The 15,846-nt window shown below is 49.7% G+C and overlaps 1 long non-coding RNA gene across 1 annotated transcript; it reads right to left on the bottom strand.

The window, feature by feature from the left end:
- Positions 1–5,760: 5,760 nt before the first annotated feature.
- LOC144603553 (uncharacterized) lies at positions 5,761–13,282 on the bottom strand. Its single transcript, XR_013548638.1, has 3 exons — positions 12,851–13,282; positions 6,984–7,082; positions 5,761–6,168 (listed from the first exon to the last, which is right to left on the bottom strand). It is a non-coding gene; the product is annotated as an uncharacterized LOC144603553 (long non-coding RNA).
- Positions 13,283–15,846: the final 2,564 nt, after the last annotated feature.

The raw sequence follows: 15,846 nt of genomic DNA, 5'->3' as shown, positions 1-15,846 counted from the left end.
ACTGGCAACTAAACAAATGTCATTAGGTCATGTGATAGGAGCAGAATTAGGCCATTTGGCCCATCAAGTCTACTCCACCATTCAATCATGGCTGATCCATCTCTCCCTCCTAACCCCATTCTCCTGCCTTCTCCCCATAACCCCTGATACCTCTAATAATCATGAATATATCAATCTGTGGCAAAGAATTGCACAGATTCACCACTCTTTGACTAGAGAAACTCCTCTTCATCTCCTTCCTAAAGGAACGTCCTTTAATTCTGAGGCTATGACCTCTAGTCCTAGACTCTCCCACTAGTGGAAACATCATGGTCGTTCTCTGACTCTTGCAAACCATTCCGTTGCCTGAATTGTAACAAAGCCACTTCCAGCATTGCAGTGCAGCTAGTTCAAGGGTTTCTGCAGCATACCCAGCGTGATACATCTGCCGCTGTTCCTGTCTGTCAGAAAATAAGTGGCTTCTGCTAATGGCCCCGTCTGTTGATGTGCGGTGTGGGGGTCTTGTCCTATTAACCCCTCAGCTGGGAAAATGGCAGGATCACAATCTCACCTCACTGTGCCACCAAGTCGCATTTAATCCTCAATATTAACAATTTGGTAGAATTGCTGCACAATGCAGGAGAATGAAAGAGCGGCGCGCTGGCGCAGCGGCGGAGTTGCTGCCTTGAACCGGGCCCCAGAGACCCGGGTTCGATCCTGACCGCGGGCGCTGTCTGAAAGGAATTTGTACCTTCTCCCCGTGACCTGCGTGGGTTTTCTCCGGGTGCTCCGGTTTCCTCCCACACTCCAAAGACGCGCAGGTTTGTCGGCTCATTGGCTTCGGTTATGATTGTAAATTGCCCCTCCAAGTGTGTAGGATAGTGTTAGTGTGCGGGGATCGCTGGTCGGCGCGGACACGGTGGACTGAAAGACAACTTTCCACGCTCTATCTCTAAACTAAACGACAATAAGCTAAAGCATCTTCAACTGCCTCACCAAGGGATCGAACATTGCTGCAAAAACACTAATGTGGTGTTGACAGTGAACCTAATGCAGCTTATTTCTTGGAACACCAAAGGGTGACAATATGTGACAATATGCAACCTGTGACAATAAAATACTCTTGACTCTTGACATATCTTACACAAGGCCTGAAAACAGAGACCCAACACACTTGTATTACAAATGACATTGTCTTGAGGTAACTGTTCAAGTTCAATCGTTGTATAATTCTTGTGTAAGAAAATAACTGCAGATGCTGGTACAAATCGAAGGTATTTATTCACAAAATGCTGGAGTAACTCAGCAGGTCAGGCAGCATCTCAGGAGAGAAGGAATGGGTGACATTTGGGGTCGAGACCCTTCTTCAGACTGATGTCAGGGGGGCGGGTCAAAGGAAGGATATAGGTGGAGACAGGAAGATAGAGGGAGAACTGGGAAGGGGGAGGGGAAGAGAGGGACAGAGGAGCTATCTGAAGTTGGAGAAGTCAATGTTCATACCACTGGGTTGCAAGCTGCCCAAGCGGAATATGAGGTGCTGTTCCTCTAATTTCCAGTGGGCCTCACTATGGCACTGGAGGAGGCCCATGACAGAAAGGTCAGACTGGGAGTGGGTGGGGGAGTTGAAGTGCTCAGCCACCGGGAGATCAAGTTGGTTAAGGCGGACTGAGCGAAGGTGTTGAGCGAAACGATCGCCGAGCCTGCGCTTGGTTTCGCCGAAGTAAAGAAGTTGACATCTAGAGCAGTGGATACAATAGATGAGGTTGGAGGAGGTGCAGGTGAACATCTGTCTCACCTGGAAAGACTGTTTGGGTCCTTGGATGGAGTTGAGCAGGCAGGTAAAGGGACAGGTGTTGCATCTCCTGCGGTTGACCCACGTGCTCGATGTACTGGAGCAGTTCCCGCGAACCATCGTCCCTCTCCTCTCCCGGCCATCCTCGTGTCCCGGGGGCGCCTCCTGCAGCCGACTTTGAAGGTGTTGGAGGCATTACCCTGGTTCACCCTCCCTACCACCCCTTGCTCCCCGCGCCCGACTCCTCCAGCAGCTCCCTCCCAGTCCCACTGACCGACGAGCCTTCGGGCGGGGTCTCGCCGACCACGGGCCCCCCACCCCACCCCCCACCCCACCCCCCACGACCTTCCAACACAAACGGCTGCACTCACAAAGATGGCTGTGGCCATCTTGAATCACAGCTGCTTTTATCTTCAAGAGTGAGTTAGATTTAGCTTCGGGCTAAAGGAATCAAGGGATATGGGGAAAAAGCAGGAATGGGGTACTGATTTCACATGATCAGCCAAGATCATATTGAATGGCGGTGCTGGCTCAAAGGGCCAAATGGCCTACACCTGCACCTATTTTTCTATGTTTTTATGTTTTTACCATTCAAAATATAAGCTAATCTGGTTCGCACTTCAGCGCTGAACTGGTTTCCCCTCAGTTCCATCGCTGCCAAGCGCTATCCTTCATTAGCACAGACAGAAAGTCCATGTTTAATTTGTGCCTGACCGACAGGATCGCACCCAGCCTGTCATGGACATCACAGTTATTTTTGTTCAGCGGCAAAGCCTAATGCTGACTGACGAGAACTGTGGCCCTGCTGTTTGAGGGCATTCTGCCCTCCAGTAACGCACTGTAAACAAATCACGAGACGCGTGCTTATCCATTGAGGGGAGAGAGAGAGAGCACCTTAACGTCATTGTGGTGCTTCTCAAATTGAACATCAAGGTGTACTATGCCAAGACATCACATCGGGAGGGAGGGAAAAGGGATAATGAAATCATTGGAGATACCAGGATCAGGTACAAGAGAAGGTGCATGGAAGCCGAAAGATGTCACCATTTGTTGCTTGGTTTAGTTTTTTCGTTTAGAGATACAGCGCGGAAACAGGCCCTTCGGCCCACTGAGTCCGCGCCGACCAGCGATCCCTGTGCACACTTAGCACTATCCTACACACACCAAGGCCAATTTACCATTTTCTTTAACCAAAGCCAATTAACCTACAAACATGTACGCCCAATTAACCTACAAACATGTACGCCCAATTAACCTACAAACATGTACGCCCAATTAACCTATGAACCTGTACGCCCAATTAACCTACCAACCTGTACGTCTATGGAATGTGGGAGGAAACCGGTGCACCTGGAGAAGACCCACGCATATTAAGGGGAGTACGTACAATCTCCGTACAGACAGCACCTGCTGTCAGGGTCGAACCTGGGTCTCTACCGCTACGCTACAATGCCACCCAATTTTCTTCTTTGCTTGTGAAACAAATCGAATCAGACACTGTTGAATGGAGTTGACATTGAGTTTCAGCAGAGACTGTCTGCTTCGGGAAGGCAGGCAAAAATAACCCTTGCTTTCCCTCTCTCTCCATCCCTCCCCGTCCTAGTTGTCCGACCAGTCTATCTTCCTGATTAAATTTCATCTTTGTGTGCATCGTTGTCAGCTTTCCCTGAGCTAACAATGATCTATTCTACGTTTTCCTTGAACTTCGTCCCCTTTGATGTCTCGTTTACACACTTTGACCTTCCATTATCTGCGTCTCCCTCTCCCCTGACTTTCGGCCTGAAGAAGGGTCTCGCTCGACCCGAAATGCCACCCATTCCTTCTCTCCAGACATGCTGCCAGTCCCGCTGAGTTACTCCAGCATTCTGTTTCTCTCTTCATACATAAGGAGGTGGGGTAGCTCTGTTGGTGAGGGATGAAATTCAGTCCCCTGCGAGGGGTGACATAGGGACTGACGATGTAGAGTCGCTGTGGATGGCATTGAGGAATTGTAAAGGTAAGCCACTAATGGGAGTTATCTACAGGCCCCCAAACAGTAGCCTGGATATAGGGTGCAAGTTGCAGCAGGAGTTACAAATGGCATGCCACAAAGGTAATGCCACTGTGGTTATGGGAGATTTCAATGTGCAGGTAGACTGGGAAAATCAGGTTCGTTTGTAGAATTCCTCCAAGATGGATTCTTAGAGCAGCTTGTATTGGAGCCTACCAGAGAGAAGGCAATTCTGGATTTAGTGTTGTCTAATGAACCAGATTTAATAAGGGAACTCAAGGTAAAGGAACCGCTAGGAGGTAGTGACCATAATATGATAAGTTTAAATCTGCAATTTGAGAGGGAGAAGGTTAAATCAGAAGTGTCAGTGTTGCAGTTGAACAAAGGGGACATAAGAGAGGAGCTGGCCAAGGTCGATTGGAAAAGGATCCTAGCAGGAATGATGGTGGAACAGCAATGGCAGGAATTTCTGGGCATAATCCAGAAGATGCAGGATCATTTCATTTCAAAGAGGAAGAAAGATTCTAGGGGGAGTAAGAGGCAACCGTGGCTGACAAGGGAAGTTGGGGACAGTATAAAATTAAAAGAAAAGGTGTGTAACATAGCAAAGAGTAGCGGGAAGCCTGAGGATTGGGAAACTTTCAAAGGACATCAGAAGGTAACAAAAAAGGGCAATACAGGGTGAAAAGATGAAGTACGAGGGTAAGCTAGCCAAGAATATAAAGAAGGATAGTAAAAGCTTCTTTAGGTATGTTAAGAAAAAAAGATTAGTAAAGACAAATGTGGGTCCCTTGAAGACAGAAACAGGTGAAATTATTATGGGGAACAAGGAAATAGCAGAAGAGTTGAACAGGTACTTTGGTTCTGTCTTCACTAAGGAAGACACAATCTCCCAGATGTACTCGAGGACAAAGGATCTAGGGAGACAGAGCAACTGAACGAAATTTGCATTAGGCAAAAAATAGTATTGGTAGACTGATGGGACTGAAGGCTGATAAATCCTCAGGGCCTGATGGTCTGCATCCCAGGATATTCAAAGAGGTGGCTGTAAAAAGCTTGGATGCATTGGTGATCATTTCCAATGTTCTATAGATTCAGGATCAGTTCCTGTGGATTGGAGGGTAGCTAGTGTAATCCCACTTTTCAAGAAAGGAGCGAGAGAGAGAAAACGTGGAATTATAGACCAGTTAGCCTGACATCGGTGGTGGGGAAGATGCTGGAGTCAATTATTAAAGAGGTAATAAAGGCGTATTTGGATAGCAGTAAAAGGATTGGTCCAAGTTGGCATGGATTTATGAAGGGGAAATCATGCTTGACTAATCTTCTGGATTTTTTTGAGGATGTGACAAGTAAAATGGATGAAGGAGAGCCAGTGGATGTAGTGTATCTGGACTTTCAGAAAGCCTTTGGTAAGGTCCCACACAGGAGATTAGTGGGCACAATTAGAGCACCTGGTATTGGGAGTTGGGTATTGGCATGGATAGAGAATTGGTTGACAGACAGGAAACAAAGAGTGGGAATAAACGGGTCCCTGTCAGAATGGCAGGCAATGGCGAGTGGAGTGCCGCAAGGCTCGTTGCTGGGGCCGCAACTGTTTACTATATATATATATTAATGATTTAGATGATGGAATTAAAAGTAACACTAGCAAATTAGCAGATGACACAAAGCTGGGTGGCAGTGTGAACTGCGAAGAGGATGCTCGGAGGTTGCAGGGTGACTTGGACAGGTTGAGTGAGTGGGCAGATGCATGGCAGATGCAGTATAATGTAGATAAATGTGAGGTTATCTACTTTGGTAGCAAAAACAAGGAGGCAGATTATTATCTCGATAGTGTCAGGTTAGGTGAGGGGGAAGTGCAGCGAGACCTGGGTGTCCTAGTACACCAGTCACTGAAAGTAAACATGCAGGTACAGCAGGCAGTGAAGAAAGCTAATGGCATGTTGGCCTTCATAATGAGACGATTTGAGTATAGGAGTAAAGTCAAGTCAAATTTATTTGTCACATACACATACACGATGTGCAGTGAAATGAAAGTGGCAATGCCTGCGGATTGTGCACAAAAAAGAATTACAGTTACAGCATATAATAAGTTAATAAGTTACTAAAAATAAATAGTGTAGACAAAAATTTAGTCTCTGGAGTTATACAAGTTGACAGTCCTGATGGCCTGTGGGAAGAAACTCCGTCTCATCCTCTCTGTTTTCACAGCGTGACAGCGGAGGCGTTTGCCTGATCGTAGCATCTGGAACAGTCCGTTACTGGGGTGGCAGGGGTCCCTCATGATCTTGCTTGCTCTGGATCTGCACCTCCTGATGTATAGGTCCTGCAGGGGGACGAGTCCTTCTGCAGTTGTACAGCGCACTGGTGAGACCACATCTGGAGTATTGTGTGCAGTTTTAGTCTCCTAATTTGAGGAAAGACATCCTTGATATTGAGGCAGTGCAGCATAGGTTCACGAGGTTAATCCCCGGGATGGCGGGATTGTCATATGAGGAAAGATTAGAAAGACCGGGCTTGTATCCACTGGAATTTAGAAGGATGAGAGGGGATCTTATAGAAACATATAAAATTATAAAAGGACTGGACAAGCTAGATGCAGGAACAATGGTCCCAATGTTGGGGGAGTCCAGAACCAGGGGCCACAGTCTAAGAATAAAGGGGAGCCCATTTAAAACTGAGATGAGAAAAAAACTTTTACACCCAGAGAGTTGTGAATTTGTGGAATTCTCTGCCACAGAAGGCAGTGGGGGCCAATTCACTGGATGAATTTAAAAGAGAGTTAGATAGAGCTCTTGGGGCTAGCAGAATCCAGGGGTATGGGGAGAAGGCAGGCACGGGTTAGTGATTGTGGACGATCAGCCGTGATCACAATGAATGGCGGTGCTGGCTCGAAGGGTCGAATGGCCTCTTCCTGCACCTATTTTCTATGTTTCTATGTTTCTATAAGGCACGATCATACTAAGTATTAGAGCGTCGGATAGTAGACCACACTGAGTCTGTACACAAAGAGTCGCCCGATGAGAGGGGATATCAAGCTGATCACTGAGATAGGACAAGACAAGGTTGAAAGGGGATTACAAAGCAAGTGATCATGACATTAATTCGGTGTGACATTGCAGAGCCTGATAAGTAGGGAGAGCTGACACAGTGATCACAGGGGAATTTTGTATGCACCTCACCGTACTTTGACAGCCCATGCATGGATTTCCTTTGACTTACCTTCTAAAAGACTGACATTTCTTCAGAATCTGTACTTCAAAGGCTCTTGTTCAGAGGTTAATGTGAGACGAGGACCACAGCCCTATCCGGTAGCGCCATCTGGTGGTTGCCGTGGGAATAATAATAATAATAATAATAATAATAATAATAATGCATTACATTTATATAGCGCTTTTCTAAACACTCAAAGACGCTTTACAGGGTTTACTAAAACATAGAAAAGAAAAGAAATAGATAAATAAGTAAACGAACAGAGAAGGAAAAAGAAGGTGAGGTGACCTTCAGTGGTTGAAGGCAGTGCTGAACAGGTGAGACTTCAGTGATGTTTTGAATGTGGTGCGTGAGGAGGAGTCTCTGATGGTTTGAGGTAGTGAGTTCCAGAGCGTGGGAGCAGCGATGGAGAAAGCCCTGTCCCCCCAGGATCTGAGTTTGGTCCGGATGGGGGGGGACAGGAGGTTGGCAGCAGCAGAGCGGAGGGTGCGGGTGGGAGTGTGTCTGTGGAGGAGGTCAGTCAGGTAGGATGGGGCCAGGTTATGGAGGGTCATGAGGAGGATTTTGTACTGGATTCTCTGGGGGATGGGGAGCCAGTGGAGCTTGTAAAGGACGGGGGTGGTATGGTCACGGATCGGGGAGTGGGTGAGTAGACGGGCAGCGGAGTTTTGGATGTATTGGAGTTTATTGATGATTTTTGAGGGTGAACCATAGAGGAGGCTGTTGCAGTAGTCCAGACGGGAGGTGATGAAGGCGTGGATGAGGGTTTCTGCAGCTGTGGAGGAGAGGGATGGACGGAGACGTGCGATGTTTTTGAGGTGGAAGAAGGCTGTCTTGGTGATGTGTTTGATGTGTTTGTCGAAGGAGAGGGTTTGATCAAAGATGATTCCAAGATTCCGGATGTGAGGGGAGGTGGATACTGGGAAACCATCAATATTGAGGGTGAAGTTGTGGGTGGATTTGGTGAGCGTTTTTGGTCCAATTATGATGATTTCAGATTTGTTGCAGTTGAGTTTGAGGAAATTGAATTGAAGCCAAGATTTTATTTCAGTGATGCAGTTTGTCAGGGTAGAGTGTGTGGTGGTGGAGATTGAGTTGGTGGAGATGAGGAGCTGGATATCATCGGCGAAGCAATGGAACTTGAGACCATGACGGCGGATTAATTGACCAAGGGGGAACAGGTACAGGATGAAGAGGAGGGGGCCGAGAACTGAACCTTGGGGGACACCTTGGGGGAGGGGAGCGGTGGGGGATTTGCAGTTATTAATGGAGATGAACTGGTGGTGCCTGTCGGAGAGGTATGATTTGATCCAGGATAGGGCTGTGCCGGTGATGTTAAAGGTGGTTTCAAGTCGGGTGAGGAGGATGGAGTGATTTATGGTGTCAAAGGCGACGCTGAGGTCGAGTAGGATGAGAATGTTGAGGTTGCCAGCGTCAGAGGAGAGGAAAAGGTCGTTGGTGATTTTGAGGAGTGCAGTTTCAGTACAGTGGTTGGAGCGGAATCCGGATTGGAATGTTTCATACAGGTTATTGGTAGAGAGGTGATGTTTGAGTTGAGAAGCTACAGCACGTTCCAAAACTTTGGACAGAAAGAGTAGGTTGGAGATTGGTCTGAAGTTGTTTGGGGTGTCAGGGTTGAGTCCAGGTTTTTTCAGAATAGGGGTGACAGCAGCGATTTTGAGGGATGGCGGGACGATGCCAGTGGACAGGGAGGAGTTTATTGTTGCAGTGATAAGTGGAGAGAGAGCAGGAAGGCAGGCCTTGACAAAACTGGAGGGGATGGGGTCCAGAGAGCAGGTGGCAGTTTTCATTCCTGTGAAGAGGTCAGAGAGGTCGGTGGTGGAGACTGGGGAGAACTGAGACAGGGGTTGACAGGATAAGGGGGAGCAGGTGGTTTGAGGGGAGCAGGTGCGTTGGTGGTTAAGGTGCTGTAGATGTTGTCTATTTTGCTTTGGAAGAATGAAAGGAAAGAGGTGCATTTGTCGACTGTGAATGAATGGGAGATGATGTCCAGGGGGCTGAGGAGTTTGTTTATTGTAGAGAAGAGTGCTTTTGGGTTTCCGGAGCCAGAGTGAATTATTTGAGAGTAGTAGGTGGAGTGGGCGCGGGAGAGGGCATCTTTGTAGTGCTGCAGGTGGTCTTTGTAGGCTTGGGAGTGAATTGTGAGACCTGTTTTGTTACGGAGTCTTTCAATTTGGCGGGCATGAGTTTTCATCACGCGGAGTTCAGGGGTAAACCAGGGAGCAGAGTGGGTGAAGGAAACTGTTTTGGTTTTTATAGGTGCAAGCTGGTCGAGGCAGGTGAGAGAGTGTGGTTGTAGTAGTCAGTGGGGTCAGAGGGGCTGTGGAGGTCAACGAAGGGAGAGGCAGACATTTTTTCAGAGAGGGAGGATGAGAGCGAGGTAGGTGAAACAGAGTTCAGCTTACGGAAGTTGATTTTGCGTTTTTGCCTTGGAGCTGGGGTGGGAATGTTGACGGACATGGTGATGGCTAAGTGATCAGAGAGGGTGGGGTCGGAGCCAGAGAGGTGGTGTAGATTTAGTCCAGTGGAGCAGACAAGGTCCAGAATGTGCCCACGGTTATGGGTGGGAAAATTGACATGTTGAGTGAGGTTAAAGCAGTTGAGTATTTCAGTGAAGTCAGCAGTTATTGTGGAGTCGGTGGAGTCCATGTGGATGTTGAAATCACCGAGGAGGAGGATTGAGGGGGAGAGAGAACAGAACTGGGTCAGAAAGTCGGAGAAGTCAGAAAGGAATGATGGGTGTGGTTTGGGAGGGCGGTAGACGACTGCCATGACTAATTGTGTGTGGCCAGAGAGTTTACAAGCCAGGTGTTCAAATGAAGGAGCAGATGAGATGGAGATGAGGCTGATCTTGAAGTCCTGTCGGTGAATTACGGCAATCCCGGCGAATACTCGGTTCCATTGCCAATTTAGAGAAAGTAGGTTTCTTGAGTAGGAAGGAACTGCAGATGCTGGTTTAAACCGAAAATAGACACAAAAGAGAGAGCTAGATAGAGCTGTTAAGGATAGTGGAGTCAGGGGGTATGGGGAGAAGGCAGGAGCAGGATACTGATTGAGAATGATCAGCCATGATCACATCGAATGGTGGAGTTACTCCAGGATTTAGTGAATAAATACCTTCGATTTGTACCAGCATCTGCAGTTATTTTCTTATACATCGAATGGTGATGCTGGCTCGAAGGGGCGAATGGCCTACTCCTGCACCTATTGTCTATTGTCTATTGCCTATTGTCTAAAATGCTGGAGTAACTCAGCGGGAGAGGCAGCGTCTATGGAGAGATGGAATGGGGGACGTTTTTCGGGTGGAGAGCCTTCTTTAGACTGAAAGTAGTTTTCTTCCTTGTTTTGTGAGTTAAAATACTGTTGTGTAAGTGTGAGCACCAAGTTCCCAACATTTACCCTGTCTATTCCTCTCATGATCTTATACACCTCAATAACAGTTCAACAACAGAGCTTTATTTGTCATTCGGTACCAAGGTACCGAAAGAAACTACATAGCAGTCACACAAAAAAGAACACAAGACACATGGCCCCAACACAAACGTCCATCACAGTGACTCCAAACACCCCCTCACTGTGATGGAGGCAACAAAACTTCCACTCTCTTCCCCACGCCCACGGACAGACAGCTCGTCCCCGACCGACCCGCACAGTCCCCGCAAGGGGGTGGAAGTCCCCGCGGCCGAGACGCACCGGGCGCTGAAACGTCTCGCGACCAAGCCGGGCGATGGAACGCCCCGCGACCGAGCCTTGCGCAGCTAAGTCCCACGGCCGAGCCGCACCGGGCGATGTTAAGTCCAGCGGCCGAGCCGCACCAGGCGATGTTAAGTCACGCGGCCGAGCCGCACCAGCGATGAAAAGTCCCGCGGCTGAGCTGCACCAGGCGATGTTAAGCCCCGCGCCGAGCCGCACCGGGCGATGTTAGGCCCCGCGGCCGATCCGCACCGGGCACTGTTAAGTCCAGCGGCCGAGCCGCACCAGCGATGTAAATTCCCGCGGCCGAGCCGCACCGGGCACTATTAAGTCCAGCGGCCGAGCCGCACCAGGCGATGTTAGGCCCCGCGGCCGAGCCGCACCCCGCGCCGTGAGGAAGAGACCTAAAAGAGAAAGGTTTCCCCCACCCCCCCCGCCACCCCCCTCCCCCCCACCCCCCCCGCCACCCCCCCGCCCATTCATTGAGTAGGATCACCCATTCACCCTTCATCTTCCTGTGCTCCAAGGAATAAAGTCCCAGCCTGCTCAACCTCTCCCTATAGCTCAGGCCCTCGGGTCCTGGCAACATCATCCACACCCTTTCCAGATTAACAACATATTTTGTATAAGTCAAGTCAAGTCAAGTCAATTTATTTGTATAGCACATTTAAAAACAACCCACGTTGACCAAAGTGCTGCACATCTGACCAGGAAAAAAAAGAAACATACAGTGGCAGGCAGCCAAAACACAACGGCGCGGCCATCTTGAACAAAATGTTAATTCAATCACCCACAGTCCAACAATAAAAGCACTAAACAGGCACCCAAAATTACCCAACCCCAAAAACCCCCCAAAACACAGTCCAACAATAAAAGCATCAAACAGGCACTCAAACCACCCAACCCCAAAAACACACAAAAAAAGAAACATCCATCAAAGAAACATCCATCACAGTGAGTCTCCTCCAGTCCTCTCTCTCCTCACTGTGATGGAAGGCCACAATGTCTTTCCCTTCTCCCGCTGTCCTCGCCCGCAGTCAGGTTGTTGTGGTTGCAGGCCGCACCGGACGGTCCACAGCGGGCCGAGCCCAAGGCGCGTCGCGTCGCAGCCGCTCCCGCAGCCTCCGAAGACGGCCGGCTCCGCCGATGATAAGTCCGATCCGGGGCGGGCGAACACGCTGCTGCCGCTGTTGTTGCACGTCGGGGCGGTCGTGGCTCCCGACATTGAAGCCCCCGCCCAGCAGAGAAATATCCCGCGGCCATCCTAGGCTGCGCCGGACGGTGAAATGTCCGCGCCCCATGCCCCGCGATCCGGGGCGGGCGAACACGCTGCCGCTGCCGGAGCTCCCGATGTCGGCATCCACGCGGCCCGAGCCTAAGGCGAGTCGCAGCTGCTCCCGCAGCCTCCGAAGACGGCCGGCTCCGGTGGTGGTAAGTCCGATCCGCGGGCTCTGCGAACCAGAGCCCTGGAGGCCGACAGCTCCAGGAGTTGGGCCGATGGTAGGCCGCAGCAGGAACGGAGACACGGCCCAGAAAACAAAGGTCGGGTCTCCGTTCTGAAGGGACACATATTTACAGTGTTAGTTTCCCCCTCCCCCCCACATACACACATAGTACACAAACACAAAAACACCACATCACAACTACAATTAAGACAAAAAAAAAAACAACAAAAACACAAAGACAAATGGACCGCAGGTGAGCGGCAGCTGCTAGGGCAGTGCCGCCATTTTGAGTATAACAGGGTGAGCAAAACGGAACATACTACTCAAAATGTGGCCCCAACCAATGTCTTGTACAAATGTAACATGATCTCCCAACTTCTGTACTCAGTGCTATTACTGATGAAGGCCAAAGTGCCGAAAGCCTTCTTGACCACCCTATCGACCTGTGATGCCACTTCCAAGGGACTCTGTACCTGCAATCCTCGATCCCTCTGCTCCACAACACTCCTCTGAACCGAGCTATTCGCTGTGTAGCTCCTGCCATGGTTAGACCTCCCAAAATGTAACACCTCACACTTCACTGTATTAAACTCCATTAACCATTCCTTAGTCCATGGTGTTCGATGGTTCAATGGTTCTTCATTATCACATAGTGGTGAGAACCAGTGTTTAATGGCTTCAGTTTTCCAAAACGAGCTGAACAAAACCTCCGCTCACCCGGCACTGAATGTGAGGTGACCAATCTTGCCAGTGAGACGAAACCATGGCAAAATCCAAAAGGTTATCAAGAGCCATATCAAACCCCCAAAAAAACAAAGTGCTGGAGCAACTCAGCGTGTCAGGCAGTATCTGTGGAGGGGATGGACAGGCGACGTTTCGAGTGGGACCCTTCTTCACCAGCGGGTCGCTGTGGCAAATGCCGAGATGTCTCGGCAGTGGCCGAGGCCAGAGGTGAGTCGGAGCCCGGGGCCAGTGGTCGGCGGTGCCCACAGCTGATGGAGCCGGGGGCCGGTGGTCGGCGGTGCCCACGGCTGATGGAATTTGCGGCCAATGGTCAGCGGTTACCAGGGCAGATGGAGCCCGGGGCCGGTTGTCGGTGGTGCCCACGGCTGTCGGAGCCCATGGCCAATGGTCGGCAGTGCCCACAGCTGTCGATGCCCACAGTTGACGGAGCCAGGGGTCTGTGGAGCCCTTGGTTGACGGAGCCTGGATCTACGGAGCCTGGGTCAGCGCCAAGGAGACGGCCGTAGAGGACCCGGTGGCGTTAGTGGAGAGGTCGGTGAGGCGGTTGATTGTGGCGCCGGCCGACGGATGAGGACGGACTACACCGGAGTGAGGACGCCGCTGGCGAGGGAAGGAACAAAGGAGGACCCGGCGTGGGGGGACACCGTGAGGGAGGGGGAAGAACAATGGACAATGGGGACAATAGGGGAGAACAAAGGGGGGCCTGACACGGGGGGGTACTTTGTAACTTTGCCAGCGCCCTTTGTGTGGCGACTATTTGCGTACCTGGGCAAGGTATGTAAGCAAAGAATTTCACCCTGACTTGTCACATGTGACACTAAAGTGTTCATTCATCCATTCAAACTGATGTTGGAAGAACTCAAAAGGACAACGCAGGTGGGGGTGGAGGTGGAGTTAAACCTACCAGTGATGAGTGGGAGGACATAAAGTGCTAGAGTAACTCAGCAGGTCAGGCAGCATCTGCGAAGAACTTGGATAGGTAACTTTTCGGGTCGGAACCCTTCTTCAGACTTCCAATATGTTCTTCTAACGTCATCTAGTCCTGTTCTCTAGAGAGGCTGCCTGGCCCACTGAGTGCCTCCAGCACTTTGAGTCCTTTTGTGTAAAGCAGCATCTACTGTTCCTTGTTTCCCAGTAATAGGTGGAAAGTAGCGACAGGTGAGAGGGGGGGGGGGGGGGAGGTGGGGGGGGGGCAGGGTGTTTAGCTGGTGGGTGGAATAAATGACAAAGGCAAAGCAGATGCACAGGAGAATAAAGCGTGTCATATAAAGAAATAAGGAGTGAAATGCAGAGGGGGAATGGCTGCCTGACCCGCTGAGTTGCTCCAGCGCTTTGTATTTTGACCAACTAATGCACAGCTCCTTTAAGAGCTGGGGCTACATCCTGTTTGGCAGATGGCCTGATCCAGATTAAGAGCTCAGTATTAACATCGCCTGTCCTTGGGAAGTAGTTTGAGGTCAGCTCTCTACAGTTTTGGGATGGGTAAAGTTATCTGTGCATTGGGACAGCACGGTGGTGCAGCGGTAGAGCTGCTGCCTCACAGAGCCAGAGACCCAGGTTCGATCCTGACTACGGGAGCTGTCAGTACGGAGTTTGTACGTTCTCCTCGTGACCGCGCGGGGTTTCTCCGGGTGTTTAGGGATACAGTGCAGAAACAGGCCCTTCGGCCCACCGGGTCCACACCGACAAGCGATCCCCACATATTAAAACTATCCTACACACACTAGGGACAATTTTTACATTTACCAAGCCAAGTAACCTACATACCTATACGTCTTTGGGTGCTCCGGTTTCCTTCCACACTCCAAAGCGGAGTCAGGGGGTATGGGGAGAAGGCAGGAACGGGTACTGATTGAGAATGATCAGTCATGATCACATTGAATGGTGGTGCTGGCTCGAAGGGCCGGATGGCCTACTCCTGCACCTATTGTCTATTGTCTATTGTAACCTACAGGTAATGAAATTCGGATGGAGACACAAGGGTCAGTAGATGCTGGAATCTTGAGCAAAGCTATTGTTATCTTCCACCACCACAACTGTAGGTTTGTAGGTTAATTGACGTCTGGAAATTGTCCCTAGTGTGCAGGATAATCCTAGTGATCGCTGGTCGGCGCGGACTGGGTGGGCTGAAGGGCCTGTCTCCACGATGTATCTATAAGGTAAGGTCTAAACTCCAAAGCCTGTAGTCTCACCTCTGAGACTCACAAGCACCAGTCACACATTGGCTCAGCAAGAGTGCCTTGCTTTTTATTTATTTTAATTCCAAATTATTCTATGTTGAATGTTTAAATCTTAACATTAAAAAAATAAGGTGAGAGGTGGAAGCATAATGGAGACGTGTGGGGCAAGACTTTTACAAGAGAGGGTGGTGGCGGCCTGCAGTTGTGGTGGTGGAAGATAACAATAGACAATAGACAATAGGTGCAGGAGGAGGCCATTCGGCCCTTCGAGCCAGCACCGCCATTCAATGTGATCATGGCTGATCATTCTCAATCAGTACCCCGTTCCTGCCTTCTCCCCATACCCCCTGACTCCGCTATCCTTAAGAGCTCTATCTAGCTCTCTCTTGAATGCATTCAGAGAATTGGCCTCCACTGCCTTCTGAGGCAGTGAATTCCACAGATTTACAACTCTCTGACTGAAAAAAGTTTTTCCTCATCTCAGTTCTAAATGGCCCACCCCTTATTCTTAAACTGTGGCCCCTGGTTCTGGACTCCCCCAACATTGGGAACATGTTTCCTGCCTCTAACGTGCCCAACCCCTTAATAATCTTATACGTTTCGATAAGATCTCCTCTCATCCTTCTAAATTCCAGTGTGTACAAGCCTAGCAGAGATACTGACCATGGACTTAACTTCAAGCAAGCTTTAGTCCACTTCATTTCCCCTAGCCTACCAACACAATCTTCTTTCAGTCTGAAGAAGGGTCCCGACCCGAAACGTCACCCATTTCTCTCCAGAGATGCTGCC

The sequence above is a fragment of the Rhinoraja longicauda genome, chromosome 20, assembly GCF_053455715.1.
Source record: "Rhinoraja longicauda isolate Sanriku21f chromosome 20, sRhiLon1.1, whole genome shotgun sequence".
Taxonomy (NCBI): Eukaryota; Metazoa; Chordata; class Chondrichthyes; order Rajiformes; family Arhynchobatidae; genus Rhinoraja; species Rhinoraja longicauda.
Note: the sequence above shows the minus strand (reverse complement) of the source record. Positions and strands in the feature narration are given on the sequence as shown.